Below are 14374 nucleotides of genomic sequence, written 5' to 3' on the forward strand. Positions count from 1 at the left end.
TGCACTGGCTGGGAATCGAACCCAGGTCTCTCGCATGGCAAGCGAGAATTCTACCATTGAAACACCAATTGCCTGCTTTTTCTAACTCTGTATTACATCTAAAACCGTGGCAACAATCTGACCCAACATGCTCTTGAAGTAGCACCTACTAACCGTTAAAAATATACTGCGCCAACAAGACATAGAAAGCTACATCGTGTCATATGCAAACTCCACAGGTAGACAAAGGGTTATGCAAGCCTAAGATCTGACACAACTCCTTGCTGGAGGACAACACATTGGCCAGTATAGGGATTTTCCTATAAACAGACATGCCTGAAAACCTGTCAGACATGCTTGAACACCTAAGAGCATTTCTTTTTCTTCTGCAGCAAAATGCTACTAAACGTGTAAAAGCTGACTTACAGACTAACAGTTTTCCATGTAAAACCTCACATACAGACTAACTGTTTTCCTAGTAAAAAAAAAAAGGGGAGACTAAATGAGGCCCAATTAACAAAGATAAATTAGATTCTCAGAGCAAGAGGAATCTTGCCTACTGTTGCTAATTTATATAGCCAAACATTCGTACTCAAGAATTGATTGCGAACCTGTTTACCAGGAATGTAGGTGTAGTATATTTATGTATCATATCATATATTATTATATAGGTAGTGAACAATCTGTTCGGGTCAGGTTAAGATGCAGTGACTGTTCCTCAACCCTTGCAGTTCGGCAGGGTCGTTGTCTGGGGAGCATCTGGGATAGACTCCAGGAAACAGACATTTACATTTACTTTTAGCAGTAAAATTGATCATTGCTTATGAGAGAAGTACAGAGAGTAAATGGGTTTGTGTGTCCTTAGTGACTGGGGTGAAAGGGTTTGCTTGAACTGGGTTCGCAGAATCCGTGTTCGCAGAATCTGTTGTTGTTAACAATGATTATCCAAGCTGTTCCTAAGGAAATATTCAAAATGTCACGCCGACCTGGGAAAGGAACTGGGAGGTTGATGGTGGGCCAGATGCAGCTGGAGCTGGACAGATAACACGGCCCAGCGCCAGGACTTTCCAAGTAGCCGAGAAAAACATCTACACGTCCTTATTTGGACATGTGGAAAGATTTTAGGTGGTGGTTAAAAGCAGGCCTTCACAGGCTGGGGTTTTCAGAGCGCTTCGCAGAGGGTCCGCTCGTAGCACACAGCGGACCTTTTCCGACCTCTCGGTTCTCTCTGCAGAGGAACAAGCAGGTGAATTCGGTCTCTGCCTCTCTTGTTATTACTCTTTTGTAATCATTATATGATTGATTTAATTTGTCATGTATAATAAATTTGGATGCTATTGATTTAAACTTCAAAGTTGAGTTCTTGTGAAATCTCTGTCGTGGTTGAAGAAAAGAGAAAATACACGACAGAAATTGGCGTCACTCCAAGCAGGCAGGAAAACTGGGTCTGAAGCCGACAGGTGCCCGACTGCACCCAGCCCGAGACGACTCGTCACTGGTGGCCACAGGTGAGATGCGCTTAAAGCTCTTACATTTCCATAATTTACTTACGTTCATAACTTCATACTATAACGCGACCAGCGGTTCATGGTCTTGGCGATTCATGCACTAAGTAATACAACGTTGTCATCTCGTGATCACATGATGATGATGAGACGCTGTTTTTCCAATAATTAAAATAAAAAAACTGCTTCCACTCAGACTCGAACCCCGGACAAAAAAAAAACCTTGTGGCCATGCACGTTAACCACTAGGCCACCAAAGACCTGATCATTGGTTGTTCTACAAGAGCCTATATGACGTAAGCAACTACGATGTTTCAGGACCAAAAGTGGGAGTCAATCGCCACCTACAGGCCAGAAGGACGTAACACACTCCTCCTGCAGTACAAACCCGCCACTGACGCGGCAGATTTGAAACCCAAACACGGTGGGGGTAGACACTTTTACCGGCTGCCTCTGTATATGACGATTCTCTGTGTTGGGGGCAGTGTGGGCAAATGTTGGTTATATTAGAAGATTCTAAATTCTGATTCGGCTATTTCTAGAAAACAATCTGTGTGGGAATAAGCAGAGAGAGGCAGTGGAGAATTTGCTTGTATAATTTGCTGTATATAAATATAACTAAGCAACTGCTTTATTTGTGTGCTGTACTTTGCTTTCATTGTGGGGAAATAGAAAATGACATGGCCTATTGACCTCTAAATGTTGACTTACATGTTAACTCTTTGACAGACGACGTTGGGAGATTCTAAATAAAGGGCTTAAATAGTCTGTATGTGTCTAAAATAAATTTAAGGCTGTGTAAGTACGGTAACTGACGTTGGAAGTGCATATATATATATATATATATATATATATATGCTTATATATTTAAGGCACTGTAGGTTTATGTGCGTATGAGGAGACCTACATTAAGCTTGGGACTGATCAATCCAAGTGTAGATTTTCTCATGAGTTGTGAGGCCTGAGAGACATAGGGAAATCAGTAAAAGCGCTTTCTGTGATATGCATATGAAGTGTGCTGGCAATAATGTATGAAGTTTAATCAAGTGTGTATTTGTGTATATACGTATGTGAAGTTAAACGGCGTAATAGTTGCTTGTTGCTGATTTAAATTTGAGTAGGCTGGGTTGACAGCGGCTCCTCTACTCTGGTGCAGAAGGAGCGTGTGTGTGTGTGAGGGAGAGAGGAAAAGAGAGCAGGAGGGCGGGGGAGTGAGTGTGTGCGTGTGTGTGGACTAGAGAGAGATCCCCGCTCCTCTTACTGTACGTGTGTGTCTTCAGATAGTTGGGGGGAGACGTTGGCTTGGTGCCAGGTGGCGACGAAGTTTTAATTTTTGTAGTAGTTTAATACTGTAACATTTTTGATTGTCCTATATTGTGTTCACTTTTCTTTGTACCTTTATAATCATTTTGACGTAATCTGAGTGTTTTAGTGCATTTTTTGTGACGACGTGTCCGCACTGTGGTTGGGAGTGGTCAAGCTGGTCACGGAGTGTAAGACCGCGGCTGCTTTGTTTATTAAAATAATAAAAAAGGGGGGAGTTGAGGCGCGGTCTCTGAATTGGGTGTGGAGGCGTCAGCTGTGTGCCTCTTCTGTTGTTTACGCTCCCGAGAGAGTGTGTGTGTGCGTGTGTTTTACTGCTCAGAGCATTAAGCTCAAGGGTGTGTGTGTGTCGTACTAGTCCTAGCAGTAGGCTCGGGTGTGTGTGTGTGTGAGTGTGCATTGGAGAGACATAGACACATAGTTGGCAGACTGCACTAAAAGCCTTAGTTTTGTTCCTATTATTACTATTAGTGTAACGGACAGCAGCTAAACTTCAAAACGTTTACTACGTTGGTTGAAGGGGAAGGAATTTTACTGTAACGCTAACGCTTCTAAATTGGCTCAGAGCCGTCAGCCGTGTGCTTCTCTAAGAGCAGAATCAGACTGGAAGTACAAAGACAAACAGAGTACTTACGAGCCTCCATCTGTCTGAGGCTCCGCCTCACCCCTCCCCTGAGTTTTCACTAACTTTTCAGATCAGATGTATGTATGTATAGACTATTAGTGCCTGGTTAGTATTAGGTGAGAATAAATGTTAGTAATACAGTAGGTCAGAATAGAACCGCAGGGGTATGCGATATACATGCTAGTGGACTAGTAGTGGTCTGCAGCGTGTTGGTTATACTTTCTGTCAGTGTGTATTGGTGGGATTTAGCTTCTATTTTTTCATTTTCAGTTTCCATTTTTGTCTGGTTCTAGGTTAACTAGGTTATTTGGGTAAAGTTAATAAATATTCCTCCATTTATATCAAAGGTCTTTCTGCTCGACGCGTCTGTAGCAGCTGCATTCTCATGAGCAAGACCACCATTTGTGACCTAATGTGGGTTAGGCACAGCATGTGACATCACTATCACGTTAAATCAAGTGTTGCAATTATGCTGATTTTGTGTAAACCTAGTAATATAAACAAAGCACATGATCAGCTCCAATAAGACGCTTATAATTTTTCTTCAGCAGTTGCTCTGAAGTGGGCGTTTCTGCAGTGGTTTGGTTTATCTTTGCATCAGACTTACTCTTTTATTCAGAACAAATCAAAACTCATCAGCTCAACAGTCACTAGGAATGATTATCGGGCCAGTTGCTTAAAACAGAGGTAAAACCAAGATACCCAGAAAGGAAGAGCGTCTAATTACAATTTAACTGGTTAATATTTATGTTGCTTTTCACTAACTATGGGTTGTAAAGACAGGGAACTTACTTCAGTTATGAACACTGATTGAGATTAGTTCAGTTACAAGTATAATTAGGTGTAATTAGGGGTTGAAATCATATCTTCAGTAAAGGTACATATTTAATAATGAGATCTGTGGATGGGAACATGTCTCCAGTCGAGGTGTTGATGAAGGAAATTCAGAAATGCTCAGACAAATGGAGCAAGCAGACACATGAATCCACGTCGCCCTGGCCTTCAGAGGGGACATTTGATCTGAGGCAGTGTGCAGAGATGCAGGGTTTTATAAAAACCTATAAGATAAAAGACAAATCTGTAAAGCGAGGCCTTAAACGGGAAAAAGAAAATGCAGTGTTGCAATTGTTTATTAACTGTGCAAAAATGATGGGCAAAAAGACGACTCAATGTGGTGATAATCAATTTGATCAGATCTCTATAACTAAGTCTCTTTCAGATGCGTCCCAGATGGATGCAGAAGAAACAAAACCATTACGGACAAAGAAGCCAGTTCACCCTGTAGCTGATCTAGAAGGGACAGACAGGGCAGTGGAAAGGGATGAGTTGTTAGAACTGCCCGACATTTATTTAAACACAGAGAAAATTTCAATTGGAAATTCCTGCAGTGAAAGTGATCTGCGTGACAGAGCAGGTAGATCACTGTGGGCTGAGTCAGATGAGGAATCAGTGTGTGTGGGTGACGAACGGGTAAATGAGGTTTCTGATGGACTTCCTCTGCTGGTCAAAAGGGCAAAGTGTCAAAATCTGCCCTGGCCTTCAAGACCGGAACAGAATGATCTGACTGACACTGTGGGACTTTGCAACTTGTCACTAGAACAAATAACTAAGCATGTGATTCATGCTGTTGAGCTGCGTCAGAAGCAGGCAAAGGAGGCAGTGAAAGAAGCAACACGCCAGCAGCAGCGAACAGAGGGGGAGAAAAGAGAGAGGAGGATGGTCTCTGCTCAACCAGCCAGCGTGCCTCAGACCCCACCTACACCACCAGGCATGGCCACACCTCAGGTGATGTACATTCTACCAGGAGGGTGGACAAGACGACCTCCTATGAGGAGAGGAGGGTTCCCTGCAGACAAAGGCAGAGGAACAGGAGGCAGTCATAAAGGAGGCGTGAGATGCTACTGCTGTGGGAAGACTGGTCACGTAAGAAGCCATTGCTTTGATTGGCTACGAGGCTCACGAGGAGTGCCGAGACCAAAGGGATCTGCTGATCAATGTGGAGGCCACTCAACTGGTTACTAGAGAGGACCAGACACCTCCAGGATTCATGAACTTTGTTGATGGGCTCCATCAAAAGCCAAAAAGCCAGATGCCTCTGAATCTGTGACTTCACCTTGATGCACACTTTAGTACTTTGAGACTCAGACAAATATCTAAAATTTGGAAACAAAATAAACAAGTCGGCTGGTGAGAATGACTTAGTCCTTAAACCTGCCAACAGAGAAAAAAATTAAAAATATGCCAATTTTACTAGCCAAGGGAAAGACAAAGGTATAGAGAATATTTCAAGATAAAGTTCCCAATTCAATCACTCTGCTGACAAATGCTCCACCTGATGCTCAGTGGGTGACGGTGTTAAAAACAATGTGAATTGAAGTATGTGGATGAAGGGACTGTGTGCACCAGACTTTGAGACATGCCTCATTTCATCTCTCCAACTAACACTAACTGTAGACAGTTGTCTCATTATATTGGTAAAGACTCATTCTCATTATTGAGGTAAGGAAGTTTCACTAGACAAGCCTTAATACTGTAGGAAGTGCCTCCCACATACCATAAAGTGAGTGAAGTATCTGAGGAGGTCAATCAGCTAAAAAGGGAATGAGGAGAGTGTACATGTTTCCCTCATACAGTAAACAGCAGTTTGATCCCTACAGTATGAAAGCTAGTATAACGCATCATGCTCTCATGTGTTACAGAAAACATTAAACTTCAAGGTGACTAAAACCAGGTGTGCCTTTCACTGCTACTATGCCAGTTCCCCAATAGATAGAAAAACCTAACCATTCGGAACCTGCAAGGTGTAACTGTTGCAACAATGCTTAGCCTTCTATAGTACTGTATTGTAATGCTACGGATTGTGGTGCTGCAAGCAGCTACAATTCACTACACTACATTTAGGATTTGCACAGTCCGTCTACTGTTTAAGCGAGGCTGCAGTTTTAATGATCACCTTGACATGTTTTGATGAGGTTCCACTTAGTTCTTATCATCACTATCATTAATATATTCCAACAGAGCAGAAGACACATTTAGCAAATGGGTAAACCAGGTCTCAGTTTTTTTTTTCTTTCCATCCTTTTCCTAAACAGTTAACATAGATGTCATCAGTCTGCAGGCCTTAAACAAATGTGACAGGGCTGTGGTGTTCTTTACGGCATGGAAGGAGAAGGTCTGGGGAAGAGACTAAGTAGCAACAGTGACGGTGCTTTATCCTGCAAGAGGTTTGACTGTATGTGGGTTTATATGGACTTTCTTTAATAGGTTACAATACTTCAGTTATCGTCCACAGCTGTTTTGTTATCACTACAAACTCTGACAGTCACAGGGGAATTATAATTAGATGTAGCAATAATTGTGGGGTTGTTTGAATTTCTAGGGTATAGCTTTGCATTTCCAACAGTTGACTAGGTTGTGTTATGTCCATCTGTCATTTCTGATAGTTTGTGAGGATTCAGCTTATTTAGTCTTTACGTTAATTGTGTCATGAAGTCACTTAATGCATGCATCTGCAGTGCTTCTTGAATTCAATAAGGTTTCCTACAACGCAATGATTCTGTGTTCATAATGAGATTAGTTCGTGTTGATGTTGTAGTTATTAAGGTCTAAACATTCTTGTTCCTTCTATTGACATCGTCCTTAATTTCACTCAGTTTTATTCAGGGATTGATGATGATCCCTGGTAAGGATAAATACATAGGATAAATAAGAGTAGGAAATTACTTTTAAGGGTTTTGCTAGTGTTCTTTTATCCATCCATCTTAATTTAATGATTTAATCGGCTTCAAATTCAATGGACAGTTATCTGTCTATTGAGGGGGGAAAATGTATTGTAAAAAATTGTTTTGATTATTGCTTTATGACGGTCCCTAGTAACTGGGGTACTTGTGTGTGTGGCATCTGCTGTGAGAATGGACTATTCTGTTTCTGTTGTGTTTTATCCCAAGTTGGTGAACTTAATCCATGGGAGAAAGGTTGTGGTCGAGTTGGCACAAAATTTGATTTGGTATATACTGTAAATAGCTTACGCTACAGAGGAATATGATCTCACAGCGGGACTCATTGTGGAGTGATAGGAAAAGTGACAGGAGCAGGGTATGTCAGGAAGGAAAGGAGTTAAGGGAAGTCGAGGAGTGAATGAAAAGGAAAGTGTAAATGTGACAATGACAATAGAGGGATGAAAAAGTACTGTGAACATTGCATTTTAGTGTGTAGCTTGTAAAAATATGCCGAACGCATAGACTAACATTGCACGAAGCTTTGCTTGACGAAATGGTGTTTAATGCATCAACCAAGTTTCTATGTGAAACAGATGATTAATATACGCAGGAAAGCTGTGTTGTTCCATTGCAGGAAAGAAGAGGACAAAGAAGATCAAACTCTGGATCACTGATGGGCCCTGAGTGACACTGCTGACTCATTTAGCAGAACAAGGTCACAGGCTAGCCTTTCTAAATTATAGTTCTCATAGAGCAAGAGGTTTCTCTCTTAGCTCACGTGCACGACAAAAACCCTGAGCTCATGACATGACTGACTGATACTGTATATGCTCTGCGGACTGACTATGACACATGTCGATGATGTTTCTTGTTGTTGATTTTATATAATGAGGGTTTAACAATTTTCATTCTGCATCTCAGTGTGTTGTTGTACACAGGAAGCTCACATTAACAACTTCAGCCCTTCTCTCTACACAGAGCAGCAGTGGAGAAACTGTGTCAACTAATTTTCTAAACTAATTTTTTTCCCTAACCAACTTCTCTCCTACTCTTAACCTCCATCCACAGGTTACTTCAGTATCAGAGGAGGGTGTGTCTTATGATCTGCTACAACTGTGGGTTTTTATATTCTCTGATCTTTTGATTTCTACAGCAACGACCTGGAATAAAAAGCAAACTATGTTCTGTTCACTCTAACCCTAACCCTAGCTCTGTAGGATGGTTTATGCTGCACTATAGTGCAGATCTTTCTGCCTCTCAGCTATCAGCTCTCAGGTCACAGCTGGAGCACCAGTCTGAGGGGGACAGAGGATGGTGCAGCAGAAGTGTGCTGGAGCCCTGAACGGTCCAGAAATGAGGGACTCTGTGTTCAACGTGAAGGCAAGCTGGGCCAACTGGGTTGCTAGCAGAAAGGCAGGGCATCAGATGAGGTTCCAAGGACAACGCAGAGGGTGCAGTGCCACAGCTTCCAGTACAACCGTGACGGACGAAGGAGGAGTCGATGGAGCCGAAGGAGCTGATGGAGAGTCCAATTATTCCACTTCCAGCTACACTCCTCAAACAATCCTCACCCACCTAATATTGTGGGGCTGCGCTGACCAACACGGCTATAGGGTGTGGGCGGAGCGCCGCCCTTAGCTGCATCGTTGATATACACTGATGTTTGAATTTGCCTGTGCATGAGCTGAATTGCAGATGCTGGATGACGTGGGATCACAGACCTTCATGATTGACTGTGGTTGGTGTGGAGTCTGTGAAGAATCTGTTGTGATAAAGAGGACACTTATGTAGAATGAAAACTGTGAGGTTTGTTACTGAATGTACTTGTTTACAGGCAGCGTGGGAGGATCACCTGTTGGAGCTGAAAGAAGAGCTTAGGTGTTCTATTCACCACAGATTTTGTGAATCTTTAACTTTGCTGTGTCATCTTAATGTTGAAGTTCATGTCTATTTAATATAATGCAGCATGATGAGTCAAAGAGGAGCTTTCTTGGCCGCTCGCTTTCAAGATTGATGGGCATTAAAATGCCCATGAGGAGGGGATTTGTAGTATATTTATGTATCATATCATATATTATTATATAGGTAGTGAACAATCTGTTCGGGTCAGGTTAAGATGCAGTGACTGTTCCTCAACCCTTGCAGTTTGGCAGGGTCGTTGTCTGGGGAGCATCTGGGATAGACTCCAGGAAACAGACATTTACATTTACTTTTAGCAGTAAAATTGATCATTGCTTATGAGAGAAGTACAGAGAGTAAATGGGTTCGTGTGTCCTTAGTGACTGGGGTGAAAGGGTTTGCTTGAACTGGGTTCGCAGAATCCGTGTTCGCAGAATCTGTTGTTGTTAACAATGATTATCCAAGCTGTTCCTAAGGAAATATTCAAAATGTCACGCCGACCTGGGAAAGGAACTGGGAGGTTGATGGTGGGCCAGATGCAGCTGGAGCTGGACAGATAACACGGCCCAGCGCCAGGACTTTCCAAGTAGCCGAGAAAAACATCTACACGTCCTTATTTGGACATGTGGAAAGATTTTAGGTGGTGGTTAAAAGCAGGCCTTCACAGGCTGGGGTTTTCAGAGCGCTTCGCAGAGGGTCCGCTGGTAGCACACAGCGGACCTTTTCCGACCTCTCGGTTCTCTCTGCAGAGGAACAAGCAGGTGAATTCGGTCTCTGCCTCTCTTGTTATTACTCTTTTGTAATCATTATATGATTGATTTAATTTGTCATGTATAATAAATTTGTATGCTATTGATTTAAACTTCAAAGTTGAGTTCTTGTGAAATCTCTGTCATGGTTGAAGAACAGAGAAAATACACGACATAGGCTAAAGACAGTTTGTTTGCACTGGCTGGGAATTGAACCCAGGTCTCTCGCATGGCAAGCGAGAATTCTACCATTGAAACACCAATGCCTGCTTTTTTTAACTCTGTATTACATCTAAAACAGTGGCAACAATCTGAACCAACATGCTCTTGACGTAGCACCTACTAATCGTTAAAAACATACTGAGCCAACGAGACATAGAAAGCTACATCGTGTCATATGCAAACTCCACAGGTAGACAAAGGGTTATGCAAGCCTAAGATCTGACACAACTCCTTGCTGGAGGACAACACATTGGCCAGTATAGGGATTTTCCTATAAACAGACATGCCTGAAAACCTGTCAGACATGCTTGAACACCTGAGAGCATTTCTTTTTCTTCTGCAGAAAAATGCTACTAAACGTGTAAAAGCTGACATACAGACTAACAGTTTTCCATGTAAAACCTAACATACAGAGTAACTGTTTTCCTAGTAAAAAAAGCGGAGACTAAAAGAGGCCAAATTAACAAAGATAAATTAGATTCTCAGAGCAAGAGGAATCTCGGCTACTGTTGCTAATTTATATAGCCAAACATTTGAACTCAAGAATTGATTGTGACCCTGTTTACCAGGAATGTAGGCTAAAGACAGTGTGTTTGCACTGGCTGGGAATTGAACCCAGGTGTCTCACATGGCAAGCGAGAATTCTACCATTGAAACACCAATGCAAGCATTTTCTCAACGTGGATTACATTTAAAACAATGGCAACAATCTGATTCAACATGTTATTGAAGTAGCAACTACTCATCCTTAAAGTTGTATGTGTTGTTAAGATCTTTAAAAAGTTTCCCGTGTATCTGTGCTGGTGCTGGTCAAAAACGTACTATATGCAATAAAAAAATTGCCTCGTGTGAGGCTTGAACTCACGACCTTCAGATTATGAGACTGACACGCTGCCCACTGCGCCAACGACACATCGAAAGCTTAGTTGTGCCGCGTTCAAACTGCCCAGCTGGACAAAAGCACATGCAAGACTAAATTCTCTCACAACTCCTACCTGGAGGACAACACATTGGCCAGTATAGGGTTTAACCTATGAACAGATATGCCTTAAAACCTGAGAGACATGCTTGAACACATGAGAGCATGTGTTTTTCCATCTGCAGCAAATTGGTACTAAATGTGTAAAACCTCACATGCCGACTATTGGTTTTCCAAGTAAAAGAGGACGAGACTAAATGAGGCAAAATTAACAAATATAAATGAGATCCACAGGGCGGAAGCAATTTGGCCAAATTTTTCCACTGAAGAATTTGTTCTGACTGTGCTTACCAATAAGTAGGCTAAAAACTGCCTGTTTGCACTGGCTGGGAATCAAACCCAGGTCTCTCGCATGGGAAACGAGAATTCTACCATTGAAACACCAATGCCTGCGATTAATAACTCTATATTACATTTAAAACAATGGCAACAATCTTAACCAAAATGTTCTGGAAGCAGCACCTATTCATCGTTATAGTTATATGTGGTCAGTGGTGGTTACCAAGGTGTTCAATGAAATCTAAAAAATGGCCCGTATGAGGTTTGAACTCACAAGAACAAATTGAAATGACCATGTGACACTGGCAGTTTTAGGCCGCTGCAGCTTTAGGTTACCATCTTGTCTACTCAGAAATAAATCGAAAGCTTTTTTACCAGTACTGTAGGCTATACACTATTGGCTTGCACTGGCTGGAAATCGAACCCAGGTCTCTCGCATGGCAAGCGAGAATTCTACCATTGAAACACCAATGCCTGCTTTTTCTAACTCTGTATTGCATCTAAAACCATGGCAACAATCTGACCCAACATGCTCTTGAAGTAGCACCTACTAATCGTTAAAAACATACTGCGCCAACGAGACATAGAAAGCTACATCGTGTCATATGCAAACTCCACAGGTAGACAAAGGGTTATGCAAGCCTAAGATCTGACACAACTCCTTGCTGGAGGACAACACATTGGCCAGTATAGGGATTTTCCTATAAACAGACATGCCTGAAAACCTGTCAGACATGCTTGAACACCTGAGAGCATTTCTTTTTCTTCTGCAGCAAAATGCTACTAAACGTGTAAAAGCTGACATACAGACTAACAGTTTTCCATGTAAAACCTAACATACAGACTAACTGTTTTCCTAGTAAAAAAAGCGGAGACTAAAAGAGGCCAAATTAACAAAGATAAATTAGATTCTCAGAGCAAGAGGAATCTCGGCTACTGTTGCTAATTTATATAGCCAAACATTTGAACTCAAGAATTGATTGTGACCCTGTTTACCAGGAATGTAGGCTAAAGACAGTGTGTTTGCACTGGCTGGGAATTGAACCCAGGTGTCTCACATGGCAAGCGAGAATTCTACCATTGAAACACCAATGCAAGCATTTTCTCAACGTGGATTACATTTAAAACAATGGCAACAATCTGATTCAACATGTTATTGAAGTAGCAACTACTCATCCTTAAAGTTGTATGTGTTGTTAAGATCTTTAAAAAGTTTCCCGTGTATCTGTGCTGGTGCTGGTCAAAAACGTACTATATGCAATAAAAAAATTGCCTCGTGTGAGGCTTGAACTCACGACCTTCAGATTATGAGACTGACACGCTGCCCACTGCGCCAACGACACATTGAAAGTTTAGTTGTGCCGCATTCAAACTGCCCAGCTGGACAAAAGCACATGCAAGACTAAAATCTCTCACAACTCCTACCTGGAGGACAACACATTGGCCAGTATACAGTTTAACCTATGAACAGATATGCCTTAAAACCTGACAGACATGCTTGAACACATGAGAGCATGTGTTTTTCCATCTGCAGCAAATTGGTACTAAATGTGTAAAACCTCACATACCGACTATTGGTTTTCCAAGTAAAAGAGGACGAGACTAAATGAGGCAAAATTAACAAATATAAATGAGATCCACAGGGCGGAAGCAATTTGGCCAAATTTTTCCACTGAAGAATTTGTTCTGATTGTGCTTACCAATAAGTAGGCTAAAAACTGCCTGTTTGCACTGGCTGGGAATGGAACCCAGGTCTCTCGCATGGGAAACGAGAATTCTACCATTGAAACACCAATGCCTGCGATTAATAACTCTATATTACATTTAAAACAATGGCAACAATCTGAACCAACTTGTTCTTGAAGCAGCACCTATTCATCATTATAGTTATTTGTGGTCAGTGGTGGTTAACAAGGTATTCAATGAAATGGCCCGTATGAGGTTGAACTCAGAAGAACAAATTGAAATGACCTTGTGACACTGGCAGTTTTAGGCCGCTGCAGCTTTAGGTTCCCATCTTGTCTACTCAGAAATAAATCGCAAGCTTTTTTACCAGTACTGTAGGCTATACACTATTGGCTTGCACTGGCTGGGAATCGAACCCAGGTCTCTCGCATGGCAAGCGAGAATTCTACCATTGAAACACCAATGCCTGCTTTTTTTAACTCTGTATTACATCTAAAACAGTGGCAACAATCTGAACCAACATGCTCTTGACGTAGCACCTACTAATCGTTAAAAACATACTGAGCCAACGAGACATAGAAAGCTACATCGTGTCATATGCAAACTCCACAGGTAGACAAAGAGTTATGCAAGCCTAAGATCTGACACAACTCCTTGCTGGAGGACAACACATTGGCCAGTATAGGGATTTTCCTATAAACAGACATGCCTGAAAACCTGTCAGACATGCTTGAACACCTGAGAGCATTTCTTTTTCTTCTGCAGCAAAATGCTACCAATAGTGTAAAAGCTGACATACAGACTAACAGTTTTCCATGTAAAACCTCACATACAGACTAACTGTTTTCCTAGTAAAAAAAAGGGGAGACTAAAAGAGGCCAAATTGACGAAGATAAAGTAGATTCTTAGAGCAAGATGAATCTCGCCTACTGTTGCTAATTTATATAGCCAAACATTTGTACTCAAGAATTGAATGTGACCCTGTTTACCAGGAATGTGGGCTAAAGACAGTTGTTTGCACTGGCTGGGATCGAACCCAGGTCTCTCACATGGCAAGCGAGAATTCTACCATTGAAACACCTTTGCCTGCATTTTTTAAACATAGAATACATTTAAAACAATGGCAACAATCTGATTCAACATGTTATTGAAGTAGCAACTACTCATTCTTAAAGTTGGCAAGCGAGATTCCCGGAGGCGGCCCTGGTGCCTTTCTGTGTGGAGTTTGCACGTTCTCCCCGTGTCTGCGTGGGTTCTCTCCGGCTTCTCCGGCTTCCTCTCACAGTCCAAAGACGTGCATTAGGTTGATTGGCTTCTCTCCATTGCCCGTAGGTGTGAGTGTGTGAGTGAATGGTTGTTTGTCTATGTGTTGCCCTGCGATGGACTGGCGACCCGTCCAGGGTGTACGT

The 14374-nt window shown here is 42.0% G+C and overlaps 10 non-coding genes across 10 annotated transcripts; all 10 read right to left on the reverse strand.

Annotated features, from left to right (window-relative positions):
* trnag-gcc (transfer RNA glycine (anticodon GCC)) lies at positions 1–72 on the reverse strand. The gene has a single exon. It is a non-coding gene; the product is annotated as a tRNA-Gly (tRNA).
* Positions 73–9994: 9922 nt separating this feature from the next.
* trnag-gcc (transfer RNA glycine (anticodon GCC)) lies at positions 9995–10065 on the reverse strand. The gene has a single exon. It is a non-coding gene; the product is annotated as a tRNA-Gly (tRNA).
* Positions 10066–10615: 550 nt separating this feature from the next.
* trnag-gcc (transfer RNA glycine (anticodon GCC)) lies at positions 10616–10686 on the reverse strand. The gene has a single exon. It is a non-coding gene; the product is annotated as a tRNA-Gly (tRNA).
* Positions 10687–10861: 175 nt separating this feature from the next.
* trnam-cau (transfer RNA methionine (anticodon CAU)) lies at positions 10862–10934 on the reverse strand. Its single transcript has one exon. It is a non-coding gene; the product is annotated as a tRNA-Met (tRNA).
* Positions 10935–11318: 384 nt separating this feature from the next.
* Positions 11319–11389, reverse strand: trnag-ccc (transfer RNA glycine (anticodon CCC)). Its single transcript has one exon. It is a non-coding gene; the product is annotated as a tRNA-Gly (tRNA).
* Positions 11390–11682: 293 nt separating this feature from the next.
* trnag-gcc (transfer RNA glycine (anticodon GCC)) lies at positions 11683–11753 on the reverse strand. The gene has a single exon. It is a non-coding gene; the product is annotated as a tRNA-Gly (tRNA).
* A 550-nt stretch (positions 11754–12303) lies between these two features.
* trnag-gcc (transfer RNA glycine (anticodon GCC)) lies at positions 12304–12374 on the reverse strand. Its single transcript has one exon. It is a non-coding gene; the product is annotated as a tRNA-Gly (tRNA).
* A 175-nt stretch (positions 12375–12549) lies between these two features.
* Positions 12550–12622, reverse strand: trnam-cau (transfer RNA methionine (anticodon CAU)). The gene has a single exon. It is a non-coding gene; the product is annotated as a tRNA-Met (tRNA).
* Positions 12623–13006: 384 nt separating this feature from the next.
* Positions 13007–13077, reverse strand: trnag-ccc (transfer RNA glycine (anticodon CCC)). The gene has a single exon. It is a non-coding gene; the product is annotated as a tRNA-Gly (tRNA).
* Positions 13078–13360: 283 nt separating this feature from the next.
* On the reverse strand, positions 13361–13431 carry trnag-gcc (transfer RNA glycine (anticodon GCC)). Its single transcript has one exon. It is a non-coding gene; the product is annotated as a tRNA-Gly (tRNA).
* Between the last annotated feature and the right edge of the window lie 943 nt (positions 13432–14374).

Source organism: Betta splendens, chromosome 5 (assembly GCF_900634795.4).
Source record: "Betta splendens chromosome 5, fBetSpl5.4, whole genome shotgun sequence".
In the NCBI taxonomy this organism is placed as follows: domain Eukaryota; kingdom Metazoa; phylum Chordata; class Actinopteri; order Anabantiformes; family Osphronemidae; genus Betta; species Betta splendens.